Source organism: Stylophora pistillata, chromosome 8, assembly GCF_964205215.1.
Source record: "Stylophora pistillata chromosome 8, jaStyPist1.2, whole genome shotgun sequence".
NCBI lineage: Eukaryota > Metazoa > Cnidaria > Anthozoa > Scleractinia > Pocilloporidae > Stylophora > Stylophora pistillata.
The window spans coordinates 4,657,595-4,673,927 of NC_142526.1; the positions used below are offsets into that span (position 1 = coordinate 4,657,595).

The following is a 16,333-nucleotide window of genomic DNA, read 5'->3' on the forward strand; positions in this document are numbered from 1 at the left end:
TATTTGAAAAATTGAATCTTTATTACTTATGTGGTGATGTACATGGAAAAAGTGTAAGAAATTGTATCGCACTCGGTGTCTTTTAAAAAGGTAAGTGGATGCAGTTTTTGCAGCTGTGTCTTTCTGTACGGCCCTTGTTAAATTTTTTAGTTGCCAAGCTTTCAACTTAGAATTTTTTTTTCCGGCGCGATTTTCACAATTGCTTGTAGTTGAAGAGCCTAAAACAGTGGATGTTTGGATTGAGGTTTTTTTTTGGGAGGGGAAGGGGGAGAATTTTGCCATAACGCAATGAAGGGAAATTAGTGGTGAGGATTCTAGAATATTAAGGTGATAAGGAGTGCAATAAATATGTTCTCACGGCTACTGTAGCTCCAGCGCCTTGACAAGGACTGCAAAATTAAAACGGAAACACTAAAGAATTAGCTAGGTAAATTTAAACAGTTATCATTATTTTCAGCCTATTACAGGTTTTCTTAGTTTCTGATATTCTCAGTAGTTCGTATCAATTCAGTTACGTGTAGACCAAAACGTGATCGATAAAAAAAGAAAATTTAAAATTTTGGCGCTGATTCAAGTCACGAACTGGTTGAAGGACAAGTACGCACAAGATCTCTGATGTAAGTTTGGAAAAAAAATAATTAAATATTCGTTCGCGTTGGCGATCTCGCAACTGAGATAAATGCATTAAGGGAGCTTTTGATAAAAATTGTCTATAGTGTTAAATTTATATCTAAAATGGATCCGAAGTGTCCTCGATTTGATTAATGCCACAATTTGCTTTTGGTGTTCATCTTTTTCCTAGCTATCTCTGAACTTAAAAGGAATGAAACGCAGGAATTTATTCTGGCCCAAATTAGGTTTTTTTTTTTGCCGATTTTTGAGAACGTCAGGTTAAAAGTAATGGCAGGAAACATGTATAAGTTGCTTTTTTTCCCTTTTGAATAGTGTAATACCACTAATATACACTGTAGAAGTGGTTTCTCTTAAATCCAACAATGAAAAAGAGCCAAAGCAAAGCGAAGTGAGTTTCGTTTTCATCAACAGTCGCTTTTTCCGGAGTTTACCGGTAAATAATTTTATATTATAGCTTGATCTGTCTTTAGATTTCATCATCAAACACGCACGCAAGTGAATGTTAAAAGTCTTTAGCAGCACGCAATAACTGATAATCTATCACGGGTAAGACGATTAAAAAACTCACCCCACCAGTGACATCGATGTTGAAGTTATTGTTGTTATTGTTGTTGTTGTTATTTAGCTTCCATGGAAACAACAAACAGTCAAACAGGGTAAGAGGGGAATTTCAATTTCTAAATTAATATTCACAGCACGAGGTTTGACTGAAGCTTAAGGCTGTATTTGGTAAAACAAATGTATAATATTGATGTTTTTCCTGGCTTATTGTGACCTGAAGTGTGAATCTATTTTCTGCAGTACCTTATCACAGTCACATACATCTATATTATTTACCAGGCGGAAGGTCCGTATGAGAAAAAAAACTGTGCCTGAGCTCTTTAGTACTCAAAACCAATGTTATAGTTTTTCCCATAGGGACTGAGCGAGACCTGTAAATCTAAGTTTTTTTTCTTGGATATCTTCTTTTCGAAGTGGGAAAACTAACTTCCTGTGTGTATACAAAGCACCTAAGACGAAAGAAATTAACATGAGCATAATTTTTAGTCCTCTTGACCGAATCCATTTCGACAACAGCTATATTTCGGTCACATATTTTTCACTACGCCGGTAACCGTAATCGCAACAACGAGGGAAAATTCAGGCCCGTCATCCTTGTCGTAAAAAGCTGGACCAGCTGGTCATAAACTTGTGACTAGCCAATCAAGTTCGAGGATTTAGGATTCCGGCCCGCTCGGATGCTTGAGAAAAAAATAAATGTAGTTCTTTCATAAATCTTCGCCTAAATGTAAAATAGCATATAAGACGTAAAAGGCAAAAACGATTTTTACAATGATACAAAAAAAAAAAAAAAACTGACAATTTCAACATCTCGATGGATGAAGCGCACAGATTGCCTGTTATTCAATTTTTTTTTTCTTTATCGTGACTTCGTCCTAGATGTTAAGTTCAGGCAAGCTTGTTTTGCGGAGCCTTAAGCTAAGGATGGGTGCCAGGCGAAAATCTTTTAACTCAAGCGTACTGTTTATACCAAAATCCTCGTTTAAGATTGGCTGTGAGTGAAATACCCTCATCTGGACTCCATAATACATGCCCAATTTCTCTTACATACCCACGTAAATTACCTTCTATGAAAGGGGTTTTTCTTTCCATTACACTTTTGTTTGCGATAAAAACGAAAAAAATAAAAAAACGTTGCACCAAGTTCCTTATTGGTAAAATGAAAAGTAACTTATTCGTGATTAGATGTTGATAGCACAATTCAGTGGGTTAGCAAGGCTGTGATGCTACTAGTGTAAGAAAACAGAAGAAGAAAATACAGAAAAAAAACGGAAAGGAAAAACGCTATCAGGCTCTAATAATTATGAATTACGAACACCAATGTGAAATAAACGTCCCTTTTTCGACTGAATACAGCAATATTTATTCCACTTGGCAAGAACTCATTCTTGTTGATATCTGGCAATGATGAGAAAATCTATGTGTTAATTATATGATTTAAGGGGTTCGGCCTGGGGGATTTCGAAAGGCTTGAAAGATCTCAAACTGCTTCAAACCTGAGGTAAAAGCTTATTGGTTAAGGTCTAATTGTTCAGATCATAAGCTATAGTGGTTACAACATAAAAGGAAATCTGGAGTCATCTTGGATTCAAGCCTCTGTTTCTCTAAACTTGTGTATTTCCAATCAAGTTCTTCCCTCGCTGATAAAATCATGAGCGAGCGATGATTGAATGTCCCTTTATCCGTGATTTAATATTGACAGTGCTAGAATCTAAGATTTCATAAAAAGTAAGTAAATCTTGAGACATTCTCGCCTGCTCTAGTGTAAGTTCAAAAGCATTATGCGAAATTCGAATTTTCACACCTCGTCGTTCAACGTCGCAATCAAGATACAAGGGAGCTTTAGCAACGACGATGGCGACGGCAACGAAAAACGTCGTATCGAAATCTAACTTTTGGTTTTTGTAGCTCATTCGAGGTTATTCCGATGTGTTTCACTTGGAAAATGCTGGCGAACTTTTCAGGGACTATATCACTACGAACGGCGTTAAAGTAAGGAGAAAGAAAGAAAAATTAACCGTCACGCGCTCACGTTTTCGAGAAAACCTAAAGTTTGGTTATTTCACGTCGTTGTTTTGCCGAGAACGGCAAAGAAATGTACCAAAATGTTAAACGCACTTGCAGGGCGATCGTTTTTGCGCATTAAGCCTATTGTTTTCTGCCGTTCTCGTTTCCGTCGCCGTCGTAGTTGCTAAAGCTCCCTTGTACAAACTACAAAAGAATATACCATGCTGTTCTTTATGAGACGTTTTCTCGGATAGTAAATTTTATCGTTTAGAACACATGAGGGGAGAACTTCGTTCGTCATTTTGTCTTTTTAGTGACAATGTCGCTGATCATGTCATAACATATTATGTTGATGTATGTACAGTGTTTTTTTTTTTTTGGATTGGAAGTTCATTTTATTTTCATTTGTGTAAGCCAGGCGAATAAAGATATCGACAGATGTCAATTTCTATATCATACCCGCGCTTCCATTTGGAACGCGCCCCTATCAGCAATTGCGGTAGTTTACTTTCAAAACGTTCCTCTGTTTCTACACTTATGATTTGGCAGAGCCTTTTTTATTGTTAAATTGATTCTCTTTGACTGAATGAAAGAAAAAGAAGGCTACTCGTCAAAGTTTGTCTTTTGGGTGAGATTTGAAGCCGAGCCAGATAGCAAGGTAATATTTGTTGTTTTACCATATTTTCTTCTCTAATGACACGATCTGCCCTTCGTTTATTTTTTATTTCTTGGCAAAAGGGGCAGTTGATATTAAGCCTATTACTTAAAGTATTGTTTAAAGAAGCGTAGTAAAATTAACGCACTACAAAAGGTTTAAAAGTTTCATTTCGAGAGCTTAAAATTGAACAAATAATGTTGCACACTCGATATTCAGCGAAAACGGGCGGTTAATGTTAACATTGAAAAAGTAATGAATTTAATTCTTACGTTAACAGTTAACCTAAATTGTAGAAAACTCGCTTGGTTTGAAAGATATTGAGAATTATTTCTTAGAAAAATATGGTTTACTTTTCCTTAAGAATTTTGTCTCAGCGAAGCTCTAAAAGTTACCTAAGTGCGGAACATTCACAGAGGGAAAATCAAAGTGTCAATAGATACAGTACTAAGATAAGACGTGCATTGCTCAAGTTCTATTATCAGTTTGAATTCATTGAATTTCAACCCAATTTTGACATCCAGTGCACCAAAGCTCAGTACTTTTGTAAAATGAGGATTGAAAATCAAAAGCATATGATTAAAACGCCTTACTTGTTCCAAAACAAGCTCACACCTTTGAAGTGACTCAATATTTGCGTAGCCTGGTGATGGTTGAGTGAAACAAGAAAGAGGCTTGCAAAAGCCATGTCATTATAGTTTTATGAGAGTTCACTGAGGTATGTTTGCATCGCTTTAATTACTGTCCACTTGGGGATTCTAGCAGTTTCTTCAGCATAATGCAGGACCTGCTCACATTGAATTTCTCTGATTCAAATGCATGATTTCATCGTTTCTGTGGACTGCAACTAGATCGGTTTTCAATAATTTGGATGGAGTTTGATTCTATGGAATTGAAACTGTTCTCATTCCAAAAACTTAGTCATCTTGAATTAATTTCGATCTACTAACACTGAATTTCTAGCGAAATAACTCGATTTTCTCCCTTTGTGTCGCATCTAGTACAGTACTTTACGTAGTGGTTTGGAATTGTACCAGGGTGTTGATAAAATTTGAAATTACAGTAACTATAAAGTACAAAATTATATAGAAATTCACAGAATATTAGTTTTAAACTTTCTTATTTAGCACTCTTAGGGTAGTTCTTATCTTTTAGGGACGAAAATGCTTCTTCTTTCCTTAGAAGGCCTTAAGACTTTTTAAGAAGATTTACTGGATTTGTCAATGATGCATTTCCCAATTGGAATTCTAATTGGACTGCATATAGGTAAGTGTGGTTGCACGATTTATCAAGGGAAGGACGTGCTATATACAAGAATGTATCTTGCTTAATTTCAAGTCGTTTCGATTTGACAAATTGTTTCTTAGTTAAAGGGAAGGATTTTGAAGATGCAAAAACATTGCTTAGAAAGGGAAAACCGAATAGCGTAGTATTACGTAATACAGAAGAAACGACACACTCGGTCTTGACCTTCAAAATATCAACTGTAAAAATTTTTTTCCGCCTCACTGTAAATTACACATAAAGATGTTAGAAACAATGGTAAAAAAAAGTTGTAACGTGCGATTTGAACTCAAAATACTTTGTAAGGGACAATTCCTGCTGCAGCTGGTTCAATAGCAATACACAATGCTTGACAATATTTGGCTGTGACCACAATTCTGTTTATCATGACCTTTCAATAGTCTTGTAATAGTAAAATCTAGTACGTGGCAAGTGATTTCAGGAGAATATACCTTTTGGAGTATGTGATTCACGACTACACGTTGTATACAATTTTCAGTCAACGATTTTTGGCCCATGAAAAACTCCAGGCTATTTTTCAGATCTTGCTTTTGATTTTCATTCAGTTAAACCCGGTTTAACTTAATATGTTTTGCTGGCGTGAATTGTTTAATAACTACAAAGACTTGATGGTGGGCTGTTCATCATTAGGTTCATATTTGACATGCATCCTGCACACTGCTGGGATTAGCAAAGTGAGAAGACAAATTTACACCTTATGCAGTAACACTGTCAGACAAAAATAAAAAAAAAAATAAAAAAAAAAAAGAGCCAAGTAACATAATACAACATTAGCATGTAGATTTTTTTCAATTTTTTAATTGCTTGAAGTCTATAGACAACATCTTAAACACTCAAGAAGTTTGACAGAAGTGTTTTTCTAGTGGAAATTCAATGAAACTAGTTCAGCTGCCGGGAATTTAGCCAGAGGATATTTTTATATGCTCATAAATTCCTATATGGCTCTTTTATTATTATTTTTGCTTTACTCCATGACAACGCATTTGCAAATAGGTGTATAATAATTTATTTCATTTTATAAAGAAAAATAATTGTGATTGAAATCGCTGAGAGTGCCTCGGCCTAACAAAAGACCATTTACACGCAGCATTGCATATAAATAACACTTTGGCTCAAAGTTGTGTCTTTTGCAGGGTTTTGTAATGGAGAAAATGTATCTGTCTATTACCATGCATCAGGAATTATTTTAAATCGCAACTTCACAAAAGAGTTTTTTAAGCACGACACGAAGAAGTGCCAGCCCTGTCGAAATCTTGCTGATGATATCAAAAGTGGGGTAGGTTATGATAGGTATATTATTTGCCCAGCCATGCTAAGTAAAATTAAACTTGGCATTATATTTTGAGTGAGGCATTGTGATTAAGAAGGCATCAAAACAAACACAAACACATTTTACTCGCATCTTAAAGTTTCATTGCGTAGGTTGTCAAAATGTGAGTGATGCTTATAGCCTCATGGTCGTCAGAAGCTTTAAAAAAATCAGGATACTTTGCAAAATTTTAGGACAAATTTTTGCTCTGAAGTTCAAAGGAGAGTTCCTCTGCTCAAATTCAGTTCAGGACCAAATACTGCTTCAAAATTCGCCAAGCCATTTCCTAGGAATTTTCGATGTGAACTTAAACTCGTCATATCTCGCTGAAAGACCCTAAAACCACGAATTCCGAGAATTCTTGCTCTAATTTCCTTTTTTATATTGCTGTATTGATTTCCTTCTTAATTAATTCTGCGCCTGTGACCCTCCCATTTATAATTTTTCATTTCAGTTTTGGAAAATGTTTGACTTTTTTGTCAAAGTCAATCTCTTCGGGGACGGGGATTCTACGCTTTTAAACAAGACAACTAAAGGTATTTTCTTCAGGTAAGATTGGCACAAAATACAGTGTCCTTCCCTCTACATAGTGAATTCAGTCAGAATTTGGAATTCTAGATGAAATATGGTTATTGACAAAAACAAAGAAAGTCCAAAGCACTCCTCTGCTTCTTTGTAAATGATCGTTGAACTCATGGCTGTGCAGACCTTATTTCGATGGAAAGTTCTTATGACTTATAATTTCTCATTTTCATCTTGAAATTTTGATCGCTCAGATTGCCTTCACTTGGTGGGCAAGCTATAAATGCAACAAAGAAAGAAGAACTTAAACCACATAAACACAGAGAAGAAAGGTAATGTAGCATGTTGTTTGACCAGTTTCCCCTGATGTTCTGAAAAGCATTTGTTTCATATCACTAAGCGAGGTTGTGGTCATTCATCTTTGTAAAATACGATTCTAAAATTAATCCTATAATGATCATCCTATAATGTTAAAGGGCGCTATATAAGTAAATAAATTATTAGATTATTATTAATGCTTTTTTCACAAAATAAATCAATGAACTATTGTTTGTCTCACACACTTAGCCCTTTGACCCTTAAGAGTGACTAGCATCCTGCTTCTCCTGACAATATAATCTCTAAATCACACATCAAGGTCACAGGAAAAAAGGAAATGATCACCAACTACACAAGCTCTTGATTGTTAAACAAATTCTCCTTGTCAGCATCTTAGGAAATGTAACGACAACAGTATGGAGAAAAAACAAACTGATGTTAGAGTGTACAACGTTAACTGAATATATAACCTAAAGGAGACCAGCAATTTACGCTTAAAACGTAAAGATCCACATCGAAGGAGACTTCATCTTGAGCCAAAAGATAGCACGTTACGAGACGTAATTTTAATATTGAAATTTTGGTTTTCTGTTTTAGAGGAGTCTACTTCATAATGGTGATGCGACTTGATATAAACATGACCGACCCGTCCAAGGATTTAACTGGACTTAAAAAAGGAATACAGAATGCTTGTTGGGATTACCTCAGAATAATAGCTCATTATCAGCTGTATCCCACAGTTTTGCTAAACAACACAGCTTTCCGTTTCAAGGTGGGTACAACATTCATACCTTTCTTCGATTTATGTACTCCCTGTTTAATGGCCAGTAATTACATTTTATCTGTTTTTAGAGCTTTCTACAGGATACACATTTAGGCACTATTCATTCTTGTTATCCAGGAGCTCCCAGAATCCCAAGTGACGAACTATCTGGATCTTCTCAAGGGGGGAAACGATTTTGAACCGAAAATACTTTTGCGAAAAAGCGATGACATCCCAGAGAGTCACCAGAATGCACTGTCGGTCATATCTGATGTTGGATGTTCTCTATCTATTTTGGGGCTGTTTTTAACGATTTTAACCATCACCCTCTCAAGGTAAAACGGATCAAGAGACTGTGAATCAAACAGATCCTTCATACAGACCTATCATATTTTGATCTCAAAGTAAGGGTAATATCCCCATATTGTCCTAAAAAAGCTGCATTGTTATAAAACAACGATTGCTAGGTTGGAGTAAGGCTTAAAAGCTGATGTGAAAAGAAGCCTGAAGCCTGCAGGGCGTTTAAGCACGTATTCTTTTAGTATTAGTTTTTTTGGAAGGGATCATTTAAAGTGCCCCTGAGATCAAAATTTTCGTACATCATTTTTTTCCATTTTCGTGTTCAGTGTGTCTCCTTCAACTACTCTGCCAAATTTCAGTTTAGACCGCGCACCAGACATATCCTTTTTCGGGCCGTTAAATTCATGACTTCGCGTCCGCCATTATTTGATCATGTTCCGGAAGTTGATCGCAGGACTCAGAGGAAATGACGTCAAAGGCTCAACGCGAAAATATCACAGGGCAAAATGTTAAGCAAACATAACAGAGTGCTTTACTCTGATCTTACAAAAATTAAACAAAAATGACTGGGCATCGATGCGTAATTCAAAGCTGAAGTAATCGTGCAGAGCATGCTGCAGGTATCTCTCTGCATCGGTGCCTTGCAAATAGATCAGAGCGGGAAAAACGGATGCGATTTGTGCGACCTCGCCGAGTAAACTTCAATCCTACAGAAATACTTGTGATCTACTCCGAACACTTCTCGGAGGACTGTTTCGAGAGATCTGTGTACTTTGAAGGATCTGGGCGAAGAATTCTGTCGGGTTCAGTGCCTACCGTTCAAGAAGAGAAGGGACAAGAAAAACCGTCTTCAGTGCGATCGACGCCGGAAAGCGAAGTCTACTAACCTCCACGGATTTTGTCACCTTTACATATGAGCTGATCAATATCCACCTTTAACAACTATCTGGCAGAATATCTTACACAAAGGAAAGTACTCGGTGAACATTATAAATAAGAATTATAAAATAGCTGAGTTGAGGATTGAGATTTCTGACCTCAAAGAGCTCACTTTTATACAAAAGAGATGAAAAATATAATTGTGAACTCTGATTATAAAAAAAAAAGTGGCTTTAATATCAGCGAAAGCAGAACAAACAGAGCGTAAAAACACTTTAAAATGTAGGCTTGCAGCCAAAAAACCGAGAAAATGAAAATTTCTTTAAAAACCTGTCAAACTATCAACCATCTGACAGCCAAGTCAGCGTGCTATCAAAGGGTCTTCCTAACGCCCGTTACAAACGAATTTAAAACCAGGCCAGCTTTTTCGAAATTTATTCGTAAGACGAATGCGCCTCCGTTACACCTTTCACGGACAAAACAAAGAACCACTTCTGTTTCATAGCAAACTGAAAGCCACCGGTTCAGTCTTCTATCGCCCTTCAGAGCTACTTGGAAATTTGTCATAACGCTAGTTGCAGACTGCATCTAAGCCAAAAAATCATGAGATATTGACCAAATGCATCAGGGAAAACACATTGATGGCTTAAATATGGCTTTCACAAACTCCCAATATCCGCCTTCGGATACACAATTAGCCATTTTCGAAAACTATTTTTACTAATCACCTGATCATTTCTTACAAAAAAGGAAAGTCCCTTACGACAAGCAAAAATACAGTTCGAAGGCGATAAAGCGATGCGACCACAAAAGCCACATGGGGAGTCCGTGCCGTTCTGTGTTTATCTTTATTCGCATGGCAAAAATTCATCGCTTGTCGGCGCAAAACTATCCACAGAAGCTTCAGATGATTTCTGGGACAATTCATCGTCTGAAAAAGTCGACATTTCCCGACTGACAACGAAACAGTTCTCAAAAATGTAATATGTGTCATTCTCTGTGCAGCGAACAAAGAGAGTTGTGACTAAGCAAAGCATAAGTTTGTTGAGCCTTTGACGTCATGATGACGTTTTTGCGGGCTCGGCTGGAACATGTTTTCAGCAATGGCGGACGATTTTTGGACGACTTTGAAGCGGTAAAAATTGGTCATCGAAGGTTTGTTTTGAGTTTTTAATGGCAAAAAGGGTCTTAACTTGACCCAATTCAACACTGTGTAAACAATTTAGGCTAAAATAAAATAGTCAATTTTCGTCTCAGGGGCACTTTAAAAGGATCTCATTTCAATTCAAGAAATCTGATTTTATTATACAAATTGCAGTTGATTACAAAGATTTACAGCACTGAGAAAAGCTGTAACTGCACACATGTCAACTTACGATAGTTTTATAAGCGTGTTTGATATCGCCGATAAGCTACTAACACGTCATTTACCCATTGCGCCATTTTGTCAGGTAGATGATTAAATGGCAAAGCATTCACCATTCTCAACTCAGGGTATTTTATAAGTAAAGCCGAATTTTCTTGTCCGTAAAGGCCTATGGTGCTAATATGGCTACAAAAGAAAAACTAATGCCTGGCCTGAAGATATGGAATTTCTTATCTTGTGTTAAAATCGAAATCTCACTTGAGCGATCTCCAGTCAGAACACTCGAAGATTTCTTCCATACTAACGCACACCCATGTATTAACCTCTATTTAATGGAAATGGTCATCCTTACACTTAGTATGCTGCTTAGATATTCTGGTTCCTCCTTCCTGTAGCATATACATTATATAGTACTCTAAACCCTCATTTCGCATAACTTTCGAACTTCTTCGATAGGAAGCTTCGTCGTCTTCGCCAAAACCAAATACTTGCGCATTTGTGTGTGTCCCTCCTGGCCGCTATATTGCTGTTTACGTTTGGTATAAACGGTATAACAGACTCGGATTCACTGGACGTTTGTAAAGGCACAGCAGCTCTACTTCACTATTTCCTACTCTCCTCCATTGTATGGATGAGTATTGAAGCATACAACCTGTATCAAGACCTGGTCAAAGTGTTTGATACCACATTTATTTCACAAAACGAGTTCATGTGCAGGGCCGGAGTGGTGGGATGGAGTGAGTTAACTTGTCTTTATCAAATTTGAGCCAGAATCTCACAAACCCTTAGTATAAGATCCTTTGAAGTAAAAAGGAAAAAAAAAAATAATAATAAGAAAACAAAGAGGTCGAAACGATATTAAGAACAAGATTAATATAGACGAGGTGAACCCGGTTTACACATGTGGATTTCAAAGAGGGATATCATGCTTACCTCGATGAAAAAAAGGTTGCTGAAAGCAAATATCTTCCTTTATTATCCAACTATGCTTCGTATAATACAAATAACACGCGAAACGAGCACAAATATCACGCGATTTTTGTACTCCAGATATATCCGCGAAATTCGTCCATACTGAAAAAACAATTTGGCGTTTTGGATAATAAATATCTTTTTAGACGTTTTGTTGTGTGGTACCCGTTGTTTGTATTTTGACTCGCTCTACGGGTTCGTCAAAATACGGCACAACTCGTAAAAATACTTCGCGATACTACACAACAAAACTTATAATAAGACAAGTGTATCAGATGTAATATGCATTATCATTTTTTATTTAAATGATTTACTCTTTTATTACCTTTGCCACTGACATTTACGAAGAATTCATCGTTCTTATTGTCCAAGCTAATAGAATTGCTTTTGTAATTTAAATGCCACGATGGCGTTTACCCAATTGTATTAAACATTTTAAATGACTTCCTCCATTAAAAGGTTTTCCTTCTTTTGTGTGTCTTCGCAGTTGTTCCCGCCATAATTGTGGGGATAACTGTGCTGGCTGAACCTCAACCCTATGGCTTCAACGTCATGGACAGGAACAACGAAACGCTGTAAGTAAAACGTTTGTTGCATCAAGCTATTTATAACTACAACATTTTGTATGATCGCACTTATTTAGCTAATGTCATCGATATTTACTCGGCATTTGGGCAAGATTTCAGGGAAACGACAATTTCCTTTGCATAATTTCTACACATTACCATCCATGTAGTTTTGCTAAAAAGGAAAACTTATTCCATTATTCCACGATCCCAATCAAAGTTAAGTAATGTTTTGGAAGGGAAAAAATACCTTTCTCACTAGCATCGAAAGCTGAGGTTCACGATGTTATCATGATCAATATTAAGGTAATTTAAGACCAGCGATACAATTTCAAGGCAAAACCTTTACAAGCTCGTCTATAAATCATATCGAAATAATTTGAATATATCGATCAATAAGTTGGGCGCGGTGGTAACCCACTTGAACGAGAGAATCAGAGTAACCTTGATCGACGTTCAGCACTACAAACGTCACAAAAGGAAGATTCCGACCGCATTCCATTCACTCTCACGTTTCACCCTCACAACCACTCAGTTAAATCCATCATTCTTAAAAACTTTAAATTACTTCAAAACGATCCAGAGACAAGCACTATCTTTTCGCAGCCTCCGCTCATTTCATTCAAACGCGACAAAAACATAGGCAATTTTTTGGTCTAAAGCTCTTTTCAGACTAATGACCAACCAGGCACTTTTAAATGCGCTCGTACACGATGCAAAACGTGTCCTTTCATTCAAAACACTGAGAAAATATCGGGACCCAAACGATCCATTAAGTTCACCGATCATTTCACGTGCACCTCCGTCAATATAATCTATTACATAACTTGCACTTATTGCAAGAAGATTTACATCGGCGAAACAGGCAGAAGACTAGGTGACCGTTTCCGAGAACACCTTCGCGACGTGGAGAGGAATGACAAGGACACATCGAAACCAGTCGCTAGACATTTTAATTTACCTAACCATTCTAAGCAACACATGGCAATCTGCGGTCTTTCCTTACACTTAGGTAACACGGAAAGCCGGAAAACTCTTGAATAAAAGCTCACCTTTCAAACCGGCAGTCTAAATCCCACAGGTCTCAACGAACGCTTTTCATTCCACTAATTTATTCGTGTTTTTCTCGTTGCCATGTTCCCACCAATCACGTAGCTCCTTTTTCCGCCTTTAAAAGCACACACAACCCACAATTCCTCTATTCGCTCCGACGAAGGGCTAACGCTCGAAACGTCAGCTTTTATAATCGTAACGGTGGCCATTTTACCATTTCAATTTTGTTGATGTATTAAAATTATTTCGTTACCCCCACCGACGCAGCCCCAAACAGTTTCTTTAGAAACTGTCAGCCTTTATAAATCATATTGATTCACGTATTTGAAAGTAAACTTATGAAATCAGCGAATTCGTTTTGTTTTGAATTCAGTTGCTGGATGGATGCAAATACATTCTACGGCGCATTCCTCGCCCCCGTCCTCCTCCTGATGGCTGTCAACGCTTTCATCTTCCTCGCAGTGATGAAAGAAATCTACAACATCCCATGTATGTGTGAGAAGACCAACCGTCTCTCGCACTTCCGTGCCACGGTGTCCGTGTTTTTCGTCCTCGGTCTCAACTGGTTATTTTCCGGTTTAGCTGCCATTGTTGGAACATTGTTGTTCCATTACTTGTTCACAATCACGTGTTCGTTTCAAGGTTTTGTCATCTTCCTTCTGCACGGAATCTTTAAGAAAGATTTCCAAGAAGCTTGGCACGTGTTCGCAGCGAAAAACCTCGTCATGGAGATGATTCGCAGTAGCAGCTTCGCCACACCAACGTCCAAGACCTGGAGTGTCTCGTCCCAGACTTCCACAATTGACTAAAGGGGCGTGATAATCCGATCACCCTGAATAGCTCGACAGACGGGGGGTCTGGTATTCAGATTCAAGTTAACACCAGTGTAATTATTACGTCGTAGAATAACTCTCAGTCGAGTATCAGAAAAAAATCACAAGGAACCAATCAAAACTAAAAGTAGATAAACTTTATCATTGTTAAGCTCGGGAAGACACAAATGACCCCGTTTGTACTTTTACAGCTGATTGGTCGACAGAGAGGGGAAGATTTCTAGATCAATCAAAGAGTTAAGAAAAGCAAAACTGAAGCAATTCGAATTACCTTCGACACTCAATCTAAATTGATTTTATCAGATGTTTATCTACTTCTTATTCAACAAGGAAGTAAAACATTTTACACAGAGCTTCAAGGGGGGATGCTGATATGTAACTTGTGAATTGGCAGTGATTCCCGCGGACTAAAACTTAAATAAAAATATTGTTTTGGCCAAGAGGATGCTGCTGGAAGTGCGAATATTTTGTTTATGGTAAAACACAATTGTGGTAAATCAAGCATGCAACTGCAGGGTTAAGTCTTTCTAACTTTTAAAACTTTCATAGATCTTGCCAGTGATCATCTACATCAACCGAGTGCGAAACAGCAACTAATAAGCAAGGTTTGTGTCTGCGTTCTGATGGCGGTCATAAGAACACTCTCGTCGATTTGAATTTTATTTTCGATGAGCTACATGTGTAGCAATGTTATTTGAATAAAATTTATGCACTTCTATCACTAAGTAGTTTAAGGGATGGTCATGCATATTTAGACTCAAAGAAGGTTAGTATATACACGTGAAATAGCAATGAAATATAATGGGAACAAGTTAAGCCTGACAAAGGCTGGCTTTTATACACCATTGTTCTATAAAACAAAGCCTCGTTAAGCCTTCGTAAAACGTTAGGTTTTATTTACTTGGACACATTATAGCACTACTATTCATAGTATGACATATTCAGTTTTTATCCTTAAGTATTATCAATTGGTCCGTTAAGGACTATATTCGCCAGTTTCGAGGTAGATACATCATAAGCATAAAAAATAGTTGTCGTTAGACGGATCATGATTTTATAGCTTCATCTGAAAGTGACTCCTGTTCAGATTTTTGGCATGGTGGTGTTACCCATACAAATACATTTCTTTAAAAAAATCCTTCTCAAAAGTAGAAAAAAAAATTAAAAATCCTCCGTTAGTTTTTCCTCAGTTTCTGAAGACAAAACTGTTGCAAACAACTGAGCATGAAAATACTCTTAAAAGTAGTATGGTTTTCGTCGCTAGTTTTTTAAGGCCTCTTTTTAATTCAAATTACATTTTAGACCCCATAATAGAATTGTTATCATACACGAAAGTGTTTTTGGCGTCGTTTACTATTGCACCACTGGATATCTGCAAATCAAATTTACCAATTTCCGGTAGTTGTACATTGGAAAAAGATTATTTAGGGTAGACTTCAGTTTTGGGAAACAAATGTGAAATTTTAATGAAAAAAATACAAAAATCATTAACAAGCTAACCGAATATACGTAAATAATATGGATCCCTGCTACGGAAGGCCATCTTCTCGAATGTAAAAAACATAAGACTCCGCAGTTTGATGTAACTGATCTGTTTAATTTTATAATTTGATTGGCTAAAAACTCTTTGAGAGAAAAATTATAGAAATCAAAGCACCCTAAGTTTATGGGAAAGTATGAAAAAGCAGCTAGGAATCATTAAATCATACACATTTTCCATTATTTGATTAGATTGCCACCCTATGGGAGAATGCGTAGAAATGTTTAAGCTTTCAAGATTTGGAGAAATTAAGAACAACCAAGAGCTGAAATAGGTTAAAACTGTACAGATTTATGACCACTAAAGTGAAAAAATCTTCTATAAGAAAAACCTAATTGAAATTAGAGTAAGAACTTAAATAACAATATTAATGGGACGAGGGAATAAATATTGATCTCTCGCTGTAAGGTAATTCGTATGAAGGCTTCTTACACCTAAACAACAAAAGGCAAGTGATAAGAGCATTGCCAATTAAAAGTATTAAATTTCAAACGTGGGAGGCGATTGGCTTAAAGACGTTTTGCGTACAATGTTCACCGTAAGTTTGTCAGTATCTGTAGCTATAAAAGACCCGATCCTGCTCCACTTTCCTTCAAATTTACAGTGCACAGGAGCCCTGTGATCAAGAAGGCGGGGCCTCCCAAGGCGAGGTGGCGCATTGCACTCTGCGCCACTGAGTCCTGCGTTCGCTCCAGGTCGAGCGAGTCGGGTGCAGAATTTTTGTTTGTGACCGGGTTGACTTGCGCATTCG

At 37.1% G+C, this 16,333-nt stretch overlaps 1 non-coding gene and 1 pseudogene across 2 annotated transcripts; both read left to right on the forward strand.

Annotated features, from left to right (window-relative positions):
• The first annotated feature begins 2,293 nt into the window (after window positions 1-2,293).
• Window positions 2,294-15,099, forward strand: LOC111342638 (uncharacterized; annotated as a pseudogene). The gene is made up of 10 exons (XR_015991068.1): window positions 2,294-4,574; window positions 5,039-5,122; window positions 6,295-6,437; window positions 6,925-7,019; window positions 7,247-7,324; window positions 7,908-8,082; window positions 8,212-8,408; window positions 11,075-11,355; window positions 12,078-12,165; window positions 13,583-15,099. The product of XR_015991068.1 is annotated as an uncharacterized LOC111342638 (transcript).
• Window positions 15,100-16,176: 1,077 nt separating this feature from the next.
• On the forward strand, window positions 16,177-16,333 carry LOC148724545 (U1 spliceosomal RNA). Its single transcript, XR_015991299.1, has one exon. It is a non-coding gene; the product is annotated as a U1 spliceosomal RNA (small nuclear RNA).